Raw genomic sequence first — 12,499 nt, 5'->3', positions numbered from 1 at the left:
GCCAATCCACAACCTCCACCCCTCCAGGGACCCCCAGGGCTTATCTCCCGATTAGGACACTTTCCAGCATAGTGACATGCAGAACAAACTGTCCATATAGTATGGTTTACATAAAAGTCAGTTGTCTTTCACACACACACACACACACACACACACACACACACACACACACACACACACACACACACACACACACACACACACACACACACACACACACACACACATATATATATATATATATTATACATATATACATATATATATATATATATATATATTATACATATATACATATATATATATATATATATATATATATATATATATATATATATATTTCATTTATTTATTTCATAAATATTTTTCATCACAATTGGGTTTGTGGGGAGCCATCCCTGCTTCAAGCTGTCACAGCATGGCACCAACACTTCAAACTAGTTAAAAAACCCAATACAGCAGATCTACAAGCACCTCACAGATCTACAAGCACCTCGCACATGCCAGGGACAGAGTAGGTTGGCCTGTATAAGCCTTGCTGTCAACACACTATACTACACCACTCAGGCCACCAAGCCAGGTGTGGTCAATTAGTGCCTTCTTCTGATCAGTGGCTTCTGCTTGATGAGTGGCACCAGTCTGTCTTTGTTCCCTGGTCAGTCAAGTTCACTGGGAGAGAATGTTTCAGATCAGTGCAAGTGTATTTGTTTTCCATTTGGACTTACTGTGTTTTGTTGGTACAGTATGCGTGCGACTAACTAATATTTCTGATAATTCCAATTTGTTTGTTGTTTAATTAGCCGGATTGTGAATGCCCTGCATTTTTCTTTCATCTTTAGAACCACACGTGTGTAACAAAACAGAGTGGTGATCATTTGGTGTGGGTGAAGAGAAGAAAAACATTTCATTAAAGGAGTAGTTCACCCCCAAAGTGACTTTTTTTCTATTGAACTCAAGTCTCCATGGCGTGAGTAATACATTGAAAAAATAAGTCATTTTGGGGGTGAACTACTCCTTGAATGTCAGTTTTGTGGTGTTTTGACTGGACACCCTGAGGATATTGCCAGATAGACAGACAGACAGACAGACAGACAGACAGACAGACAGACAGACAGACAGACAGACAGAGAATTGTAGGCCTTGCATTTATTTGACTTGGTTCCAACAGATGGCGAAAATAGCTAATCTTCAAGCTCACAATGCCTCACTGTTTGGACAAAGAGTTGAGGCGTTACATTTTGTAAAACACGGCCTTGTGAAAATAGCAGATCTACATGCTCACAACACCTCACAACGCAGGGCGGCGTGAGCATGTAGATCTGATATTTTCACAATTTCTGCCCCTAATATTTAATTTATCATTTTAAAAGTATTAAAAAGTCCTTAAATTGTCTCTTTAGAAATGTGCAGATAGCCTCTGTATACTGTTGAGTGGAAAAACAATGTTTCACATTAAGCTAAACATTTGGGACCACCCAAGATCATTTGGAGACCCCTCTAGGGGTCCCATAGTTGAACCACTGACTTATAAGGGGAGTATGGAGACCCCTCTAGGGGTCCCATAGTTGAACCACTGACTTATAAGGGGAGTATATGAGGCTGGATCCGTCTGGAACACTGCACTAGGCTCTCGCCAGCTCTGTAGCTCTCCACACTTGAACAGTTGTGTCCTTAAATTCAATTATAATAATTAACCCCTGTATATACGGGCAATAGTTTCACATGACTTTGTGTACACAGCCAATAGTTTTACATGAACATGTTCAGGCTTTAGTACTGTACTGTCTCGTGTAGCCCAACAGAGCCCATCACAGCACAACACGGCCCACCAGAGCCCAATACAGCCTACCAGAGCCCAATAGACTCCAGCAAACCTAAGTCCAGCCCAGTCCTGCCCAATAGGAGTATAGACCAGGGAAGGGGGGTAGTTAGATGACTGCACCAGACTCCACCAGGCTGCTCCATGCTCCAGCCAGCTCTGTAGATCCTGTGTACACGGCACTCCTAACTCGAAAGGTCAAGGAAAAGGGTCGTTTTAGGCGTCAAAACAGGCCCTTTGTCCTTAAAATGAATAAAAAAATCAAAAAAATATGTTTTGTTTCAGGCAGGACACACGTTTCATATTTGAAGCATGCCCGATCTGGTCCATGGCCGGTTCTCAAAGTGAGGTCGGGGGGCCCACAATGTCCCTCTGAGGGGACACGGCACAGATTGTGTACACGAAGGGCAGGAGCAAGTGTTCAAGTCCCATAGAATCTATGGGAAATGTACACAGGCGTTTACAAAGTCTCTGAGTGTCCCACCAGGCTGGAGCAGCCTGGTGTTGTCTGGTGCAGTCCTGTCTACCCTAGTCTGGCCTATTCAAGCCAGATCTGGACAGTAATGGCCTGGTGGAGTCATCTAACTACCCCCTTTCCCCGGTCTATACTCCTACTCGGCTGGGCTGGACTTAGGTTCTCATGACCCTTTACGATTGCGAAAAAGACACCGAAACCCGGATTTTTGTCCTTAAAATCAATAAAAAAATCTAAAAAAATCTGTTTGTTTTACGCAGGAAACACTTTTCATATTTGAAGGATGCCTGATCCGATGGAATGGGTTTCGTGTCTCTCCGACACTTTGAACCCTTTATGATTGCGAAAAAGACACGAAATTTGCACGCCACCAACACGATTACACATTCTTTCGGATAAAAGACACTTATTCTGACTTACTTTTTGACGCTGAATCCAACAAACCCGGTCTCGTGTCTCTACGACACTCCTAACTCGAAAGGTCAAGGAAAAAGCCACTGTGTACACAGGCAATAGTTTTACATGACTTTGTGTACACGGCCAATAGTTTTACATGAACATGTCTAGGCTTTAGTACTGTACTGCCTCGTATAGCCCAACAGAGCCCAGCACAGAACAGCACAGCCCACCAGAGCCCAATACAGCCCCCCAGAGCCCAACAGAGTCCAGCAAACCTAAGTCCAGCCCAGTCCTGCCGAGTAGGAGTATAGACCGGGGAAAGGGGGTAGTTAGATGACTCCACCAGGCCATTACTGTCCAGATCTGGCTTGAATAGGCCAGACCAGGGTAGACAGGACTGCACCAGACTCCACCAGGCTGCTCCAGCCAGCTCTGTAGATCCTTGCACATGCGATTAACCACTGTGTACACGGGCATTAGTTTTAAGTTTTACATGAACCCTCAGAGGGACACTGTGGGCTTATCAAGTGGTCCATGGCCGGTTCTCAAAGTGAGGTCGGGGGGCCCACAGTGTCCCTCTGAGGGGACACGGCACAGACCGTGTACACGAAGGGCAGGAGCAAGTGTTCAAGTCCCATAGAATCTATGGGAAATGTACACAGGCATGTACAAAGTCACCAGTAGTTTTACATGAACCCTCAGAGGGACACTGTGGGCTTATCAAGTGGTCCATGGTCGGTTCTCAAAGTGAGGTCGGGGACCCTCAGAGGGACACTGTGGGCTTATCAAGTGGTCCATGGTCGGTCCTCAAAGTGAGGTCGGGGGACCCTCAGAGGGACACTGTGGGCTTATCAAGTGGTCCATGGTCGGTTCTCAAAGTGAGGTCGGGGGCCCACAGTGTCCCTCTGAGGGGACACGGCACAGACCGTGTACACGAAGGGCAGGAGCAAGTGTTCAAGTCCCATAGAATCTATGGGAAATGTACACAGGCGTGTACAAAGTCACCAGTAGTTTTACATGAACCCTCAGAGGGACACTGTGGGCTTATCAAGTGGTCCATGGTCGGTTCTCAAAGTGAGGTCGGGGGACCCTCAGAGGGACACTGTGGGCTTATCAAGTGGTCCATGGCCGGTTCTCAAAGTGAGGTCGGGGGGCCCACAATGTCCCTCTGAGGGGACACGGCACAGATTGTGTACACGAAGGGCAGGAGCAAGTGTTCAAGTCCCATAGAATCTATGGGAAATGTACACAGGCGTTTACAAAGTCTCTGAGTGTCCCACCAGGCTGGAGCAGCCTGGTGTTGTCTGGTGCAGTCCTGTCTACCCTAGTCTGGCCTATTCAAGCCAGATCTGGACAGTAATGGCCTGGTGGAGTCATCTAACTACCCCCTTTCCCCGGTCTATACTCCTACTCGGCTGGGCTGGACTTAGGTTTGCTGGACTCTGTTGGGCTCTGGGGGGCTGTATTGGGCTCTGGTGGGCTGTGCTGTTCTGTGCTGGGCTCTGTTGGGCTATACGAGGCAGTACAGTACTAAAGCCTAGACATGTTCATGTAAAACTATTGGCTGTGTACACAAAGTCATGTAAAACTATTGCCCGTATATACAGGGGTTAATTATTATAATTGAATTTAAGGACACAACTGTTCAAGTGTGGAGAGCTACAGAGCTGGCGAGAGCCTAGTGCAGTGTTCCAGACGGATCCAGCCTCATATACTCCCCTTATAAGTCAGTGGTTCAACTATGGGACCCCTAGAGGGGTCTCCATACTCCCCTTATAAGTCAGTGGTTCAACTATGGGACCCCTAGAGGGGTCTCCAAATGATCTTGGGTGGTCCCAAATGTTTAGCTTAATGTGAAACATTGTTTTTCCACTCAACAGTATACAGAGGCTATCTGCACATTTCTAAAGAGACAATTTAAGGACTTTTTAATACTTTTAAAATGATAAATTAAATATTAGGGGCAGAAATTGTGAAAATATCAGATCTACATGCTCACGCCGCCCTGCGTTGTGAGGTGTTGTGAGCATGTAGATCTGCTATTTTCACAAGGCCGTGTTTTACAAAATGTAACGCCTCAACTCTTTGTCCAAACAGTGAGGCATTGTGAGCTTGAAGATTAGCTATTTTCGCCATCTGTTGGAACCAAGTCAAATAAATGCAAGGCCTACAATTCTCTGTCTGTCTGTCTGTCTGTCTGTCTGTCTGTCTGTCTATCTATCTGGCAATATGTTCAGGGTGTCCAGTCAAAACACCACAAAACTGACATTCAAGGAGTAGTTCACCCCCAAAATGACTTATTTTTTCAATGTATTACTCACGCCATGGAGACTTGAGTTCAATAGAAAAAAAGTCACTTTGGGGGTGAACTACTCCTTTAATGAAATGTTTTTCTTCTCTTCACCCACACCAAATGATCACCACTCTGTTTTGTTACACACGTGTGGTTCTAAAGATGAAAGAAAAATGCAGGGCATTCACAATCCGGCTAATTAAACAACAAACAAATTGGAATTATCAGAAATATTAGTTAGTCGCACGCATACTGTACCAACAAAACACAGTAAGTCCAAATGGAAAACAAATACACTTGCACTGATCTGAAACATTCTCTCCCAGTGAACTTGACTGACCAGGGAACAAAGACAGACTGGTGCCACTCATCAAGCAGAAGCCACTGATCAAAAGAAGGCACTAATTGACCACACCTGGCTTGGTGGCCTGAGTGGTGTAGTATAGTGTGTTGACAGCAAGGCTTATGCAGGCCAACCTACTCTGTCCCTGGCATGTGCGAGGTGCTTGTAGATCTGTGAGGTGCTTGTAGATCTGCTGTATTGGGTTTTTTAACTAGTTTGAAGTGTTGGTGCCGTGCTGTGACAGCTTGAAGCAGGGATGGCTCCCCACAAACCCAATTGTGATGAAAAATATTTATGAAATAAATAAATGAAATATATATATATATATATATATATATATATATATATATATGTGTATATATATATATATGTGTGTGTGTGTGTGTGTGTGTGTGTGTGTGTGAAAGACAACTGACTTTTATGTAAACCATACTATATGGACAGTTTGTTCTGCATGTCACTATGCTGGAAAGTGTCCTAATCGGGAGATAAGCCCTGGGGGTCCCTGGAGGGGTGGAGGTTGTGGATTGGCAGGCAAGGAGTGTGTGTGCAAAGTTTGGCATTGAGTAATATGCTGGCTGTGTACACATGTTCACAGCGGCGTCAGTTCAGGAAAGGCTAAGGTATGGCAACATGACTGGTGTCTTGCAAGACACCAATCATGTTGCCATACCTTAGCAACAGGCACGATGAAAAGTACATTTAATTATTTCCCCCCTGTAGCCAAGGTATGGCAGCTGCCATAGCTTGCCATACCCAATTGACGCCCCTGCATGTTCACCTCCAGTAGGTTGGGAAAGTAGCCTGCCACCCTGTGGAAATAGGCTTGAACTGCAAGATAGGACCCTAAAACAAATAAAATGGAATAAAAAAGCATCCGTAAGACGGATGGGCGAACAAGTGGTGTCCATACGTAGATGGGGTCCCAGAGGACATGTAGAGCCCACCCCCTTATTTTTCACGCCCCCAGGGAACACACAGCGGGGTTTGGAAATTTGTCGTGTACACCAGCCCTAGGACCTCGGCTTCGTGGACCGATTTAACGATAGGGGTAATAATAATACTTTCAAATTAAAGCTGCAAACAGCGATGACCAGACCCTCACATGGGGCAAATATTGAACGATTAGAGCAGGGAGCATAGATATAACTCTAGTGAGGGACAAGGATTTGTGCGGTGCCAGCTGATCGTAAAATCAGAAGCGATGACCGGGCCCTCGCACCTCTGTCCTCGTCAGGGGCAAATAGTGACCAAACACAGAGAAAAGCTAAGAAACTCTAAAGAAGGACAAGGATTTGCTTGCAACCGAGTCCAGTGAGGTGACGAATGACTCTGTGCCAATGTTTGGAACTATCGCATTGAGAATGAGCTGCAAGATCAAAGCGTGACATGACTTTCTTTTCTGTTCTTCTTCTATGGCTCATAATGGCTGTGACTCTACGTTCCTCCAAACACACCAGATTTTAATTACAGCGCTACTCTGTTGTAAAATCTCGGTCAAGATGTACTCATTTTGAACTTAATCAGCACACTATAGTTGGAAATAAGCAACATGTTAACAAACAAACAAACATGCTTCACACTGGCCATCTCTCTCTCCCTTGGGCTGCGTAAACGGCAGGGTAAACAAACACTGGCCCTCTGCTGGACACTAAGGCTGCACACAGCTGCAGTAATTGAGATTCCAGCGTTCCATAGCCTGAAGGAACGGGCCCTTCTGATTGGTTGAGACGATGCTTCAGACTGAAACTCAAAATAAAATGATAGAAAAAGGACACAGATATAAAAAGCTAGATACCTCATCCGCCACTGCAGTTCATCGGCGCGACTGGTATAACAGTGGCATGTGGGAGCTCAGGGGTAGAGAAACTGTTATTAGAGCACGAAGGGTTCCCGAAGGGTTCCCAGTTCGAATCCGGGCTCCCCCTGAGTTAATGTCGAAGGGTCCTTGGGCAAGACTCTGAACCCCTAATTGCTCCCGGTGAGTAGGTTGGTGCCTTGCATGGTTTCCTCCGCCACCGGTGTATGAATGTGTGCGTGAATGGGTGAATGTAATGCACAATCTATGTAAAGTGCTTTGGATAAATAGCACTATATAAATGCACCATTATAACAGGACTGGCGGAGGTGCGGAACTGTGGAACTGTGGAAGGTACTTTGCCCCCTGCAGTGGGAAAGAGGGAGTCCCGCATCTGATTGCATGGCCTACCGAGCATTCCCATTCTGTGACACACAAGGAAGCGTCCTTCAGAATTCCGGAATTTTGCCAGTCCTCTTTTACCAACGCCCCAGAGCAGGAGGAGGCGTCTACCTTTTTATGTCTATGGAAAAAGGCCATTTCACCACGACGTCACGGTTAAATTATATGGCAGACTCCAAATAAGTCAATTTAGCCTTAAAGGTCAGCTGAATATTTGTAACGCTGCCTCGCCCTAGCGATGCATTGGAATGGTAATATAAATACAAGCACAGGACAGTTCTAGAGTTACTCTACAAAAGGTCACTTGGTCTCTTGTCAACTGCTGCATCACTGGTTCCTTGTAGAAGACCTGGATAAACAACATGCTGTCTTGCAAACACACACACATGCTCTTGAATCCCATTATGGCTGCCATAGCTGAATGGTGTTGAGGTTTGATTCCCATGTTTAATTCCAGGCCCCCAGATTGTTGTAGGTTTAAGTTTACCCTTCCACCACTTTTTCTAGTCACATGTTCAAATACTGGATTCTGATTGGTTTAAAACAGTGGTAAATAGGCCAACAACCCTCGGAGGTTTAACATTTCCAGCGCCTCCCAAACAACCAGAGTCGGAACACCTTCCTTTACCGACCCCAGTTCCTTACCGTGAGCTGATTATTGAAAACGTAGGTGGTCCGAGGTCGTCCTACGTTTACTAACGTTACTATCGTCATTTTTCACCGATTTATTCCTTTGGATCCAATGCAATCCGCCAACTTTAAAGCCCCTTTTCTCTGAATCTATGCCTTTCTGGAAGCGACCATCCTCTCTTTGCGGCAAAATAGGCGAAAACTGTGCTTCTAACATTAGCCTAACATTAGCGTTAGCCTAGCTGTAATGGAAGCTAAATCCATGCACCTCAGCAGGAGTTGGCGCCATCTGGTGGTGGCACTAAAAGGGAACTCTTTAAGATGCAATCTGGGACTATATGCTGTGGCGGAAGTATATGTGTATTCTGAAACAATGAATGATTGTAACGAAAGATCCTTGCAAGTTACAACTTTGTTTTCTTTCATTTATATGGAAAAAGTGGTAGAAAAGCAATTTACCATTCGAAGTTGTGGCCTGCGGCTCGTGGCACAACCCTGAAACAGTGGTAAATCAGCCAACAACCCACTCCCTCTCATGGTAAATGGCTTACATTTAGGACAGGAAACCCCTTTGGGGTAGTTGTTGCTATGTACAGTATAATATAGCAACATACAATTGTACGTTTTTCAGAAAACCAAGGTCAGGACTTTTTAGAATCAGCCTCAGGTCGGGCAAACATTACGGCCATTGTGCAGCATCACAGCAAACTCCAGTCATAGAGATAATGCCAACTTACTATATGTAATGGCCTTATTAGTCTCCCCTAAGACATTCATTCATTGAATGTGCATGAGCATGCGTGCGTGTATGTTCATGTCCATGATGCTTTATCAGTCCAAAGATGATCTTGCAAACTACTAGGCTACGATCATCATCATATTTCCTGTCCAGTGTGCATGCTGTGAAAGTTATTTTTGTGAAAGTCGACTTCACAATTTCCCGAAATTGTTTCGTTATATTTACCGCAGCAGATCATGATTCATAACTGCAGATCTCAAAGGCTTTTTACCAACATAGACTACATATTTATGGAGATTCTGGGTCTTTTTCTCTAGGCTATCTGATTACATAAGAACAACAAGATGACCGGGCAGCCTGCAAATAGGAGCATTGATAGCCGACTAAAATTACGACGGCCATACAGGCACTGTACAATTGGCAGTAACACAAATAAGAAAAATAATAATAGTCTAAGAAGCACGGCTTCCAAGGCTGTGACTTTTCATAAAAAATAATAAAATATAAAAATATATAAATAAAAAAATTAAATTATATTAAAAAATAAAAAAATAAATACTGTATATATAGTTATATCATACAGCAGTGTTGGTGCTGTGAAAATAGCCAATATACTGTATAAGCTCACATAGCGTCATATCATCATATGTCCTGTGCACAACATCTTCATAAAATAGATTATAAATTTGGCTTTACAGGAATATCTGTTAACTATACTTATTTTAGTTTGTTTTCTTTCTTTCTTTCTTTCTTTCTTTCTTTCTTTCTTTCTTTCTTTCTTTCTTTTCTTTTTTTTGTTTACTTCTAGCATGCAACCTACAGTATCTAGATCCAGGTGGTGTTAATGTTCATAATTTCTGATGCAGAGGGTGTAGGGTTTTGCATTTCATATGTTCTTCTAATTATTATAATAATACTTATGAAATCATTTTGCCAAATCAAATCCGGTTGATTGTTCGGTTGAATACCCTGTTATTATTCTCATTGTACTAGTGTTGCCTGCCTTTCTTAGATAATAGATAAATTACACTCCCTGCCAGTGTGAAAGCACTTCCACAACCCCCTGGTGAGTTATTCCTGGCAGTCAGACATGAAAAGCTGAAATATCATGCATCATAATAACTGGCCATGGTCACAAAGCATTTTCAAGCAGTTCTATTGCCTATTTATTTGATGCCATCATTTCTGCAGCTTAGGAGGTGGCAGAAGTTTTGTCTAACTTTTTTCGAGTCACGGACCTCATTCAAGCAGATCATTTCTATCTGGACTGCCATTGCACAAACTGCAAATGAGTTATCTCGTACTCTGTCAATGTGGAACTTGATTGATTGGATGCTGTCACAAAAGGTCAAGAAACAACCAATCATGTTCAATTTGGGCGTATTTTGATTGATTGACATGGAAATGGATCAACATCGAAGGCGTAATGACCCATTGTGATTGTGTGCGTGCGTGCGTGCGTGCGTGCGTGCATGCATGTGTGTGTGCACACGTTGACTGTTTAACTTTTCAAAGAGAAATTTCCATGATAATGCCCACCAATGGTGAGCGTAATCACAGTCGAAGGATGCCGCATATTTTTCCTTCTAATGTACAGTATATTTTGTTGATGAAATGAATACAAGGACCTTAAACGGAAATAAGACCGCAAGGACTTGTTTGGGGTGTTCATTTTATGCAGGGTGTTTTGACTGTACTTGTGCTGTAATTACCAATAAATGTTTTGACTACTGGGCTGTTCTAAATTGTTGTCTTATAAAATAAATACAAAGAACTCACTGGTAACATTGGGGGAACAATGATGGAAGATGAGCATATAGAAAAACATAAATAGCCTACTGTACATCAACCTTAACTAAACATCATCTAAACAGTCACAATATCAAACATATCAGAAGAAGTGGTATGTTTGTTCAGAATGTCAGGAGTGGCTTGAAGTACAAAATGAAATGTTTGAATGTGCACCAAGGAAACTTCAAAGGTTAAGTGATACAAGCTTGTCCATACCTAATAGTACAGGCAATCTAAGAAAAAAATGGGCCCACATTGAAACAAATTGCAACACAAACTCTTTCAACTTTTTTTGTTTCATAAATATGTTAGTAATAACATATCAAAAGTCCTAAGAAATCCAAGTGGTGGAACATAGTGAAATGGTGGAACATAAGTTGGCTCCCATCGACTTTCTATACAGGAGGAAAATACCCCAAAAAAAATCTGCTTTAAGTAGGATGTGAGGGGTCTAACTAGGGGTTTGTCATGATGCTGAATCCATTGCAAGCATTTGTTTTGCACAAAAAACATTCCTTGGCCCCAGAAAACGCCCACAAAACTGATGAAAAGTGATGAAAAGTGATCTTTTCATCAGTTTTGTGGGCGTTTTCTGGGGCCAAGGAATGTTTTTTGTGCAAAACAAATGCTTGCAATGGATTCAGCATCATGACAAACCCCTAGTTAGACCCCTCACATCCTACTTAAAGCAGATTTTTTTTGGGGTATTTTCCTCCTGTATAGAAAGTCGATGGGAGCCAACTTATGTTCCACCATTTCACTATGTTCCACCACTTGGATTTCTTAGGACTTTTGATATGTTATTACTAACATATTTATGAAACAAAAAAAGTTGAAAGAGTTTGTGTTGCAATTTGTTCAAGGTTCAACCCTAGATTGCCTGTACTATAATGTATCGACTGGCTAAGACAATCCTGATAGAGCTGCAGAGCAAGAGGATTAATTGGTCAGATTGATTAACATTTCATATGGCTCCTTGCTGTCTTCAGGAAAGTTCCAGGGGACATTACATTTTTGTGTCATGCTCCAGTCACCAAAGTAGTTCATCTTCAGGACGCACTTCAACAAACCTTTGATGGCTATCGTAATGGGCCCATTTGAATGAGCTTTAGATTGAAATCACTGAGACATGTGAAGATTGAGAGCCACTACTGCCAGCTGGCAGTAGATTGCTATAGCTTCTTTCCCCAGACAATCAGGCATATGAGTGATCAGGCCAGAGAAAAGAAACAATTGCTTGGGACTAGAGAAGTGCAATTCTGGGAAAGGCTGCTAGTAAGATGCCTCAGGGCGACAAGCGACCTCGGGGAGAGGTCGCACCATGTCTTGGCCATCTGGCCAGTGATCTATATCGGACCAGATACCCATATTATGGAGACCCCTGGTACCCATATTAGGAGATCCATGTACTGTACTGTAGTGCCCAAATCCAATATTTGGAGCACTACTGGAGTCCAAACATGTCCAGCATTAAATTAATTATATTTATTGTCACTAAGAAAGTCCTATACTTTAACTAATAAAATAATAAACAGAAACAGCATGGCATGAATACAGACCACAGTGAATGAAACACAGTTGAAAACTGTTTGCCTCGGCCATCAGCAGTGTGATTGTGATTAGGCACCTTGTTAAATAGAGAGGCAATCAGGCCTTGACCACGCCCTCTCATGACATCATCATCTATCTATAAATGCGAGAAGTCTCTGCGTGTGTGTGTGTGTGTTTGTAATCCGCGTATCTCGAGAACCGTTCGTCCCACCGGCTTCAGATTCGGCACGCGCGTTCCCCGCCGCGGCACGGAGTGCAG

Source organism: Nannobrachium achirus (genome assembly GCF_963921795.1).
Source record: "Nannobrachium achirus genome assembly, chromosome: 7".
NCBI classification, from domain to species: domain Eukaryota; kingdom Metazoa; phylum Chordata; class Actinopteri; order Myctophiformes; family Myctophidae; genus Nannobrachium; species Nannobrachium achirus.
This window is presented reverse-complemented; position numbering follows the sequence as displayed.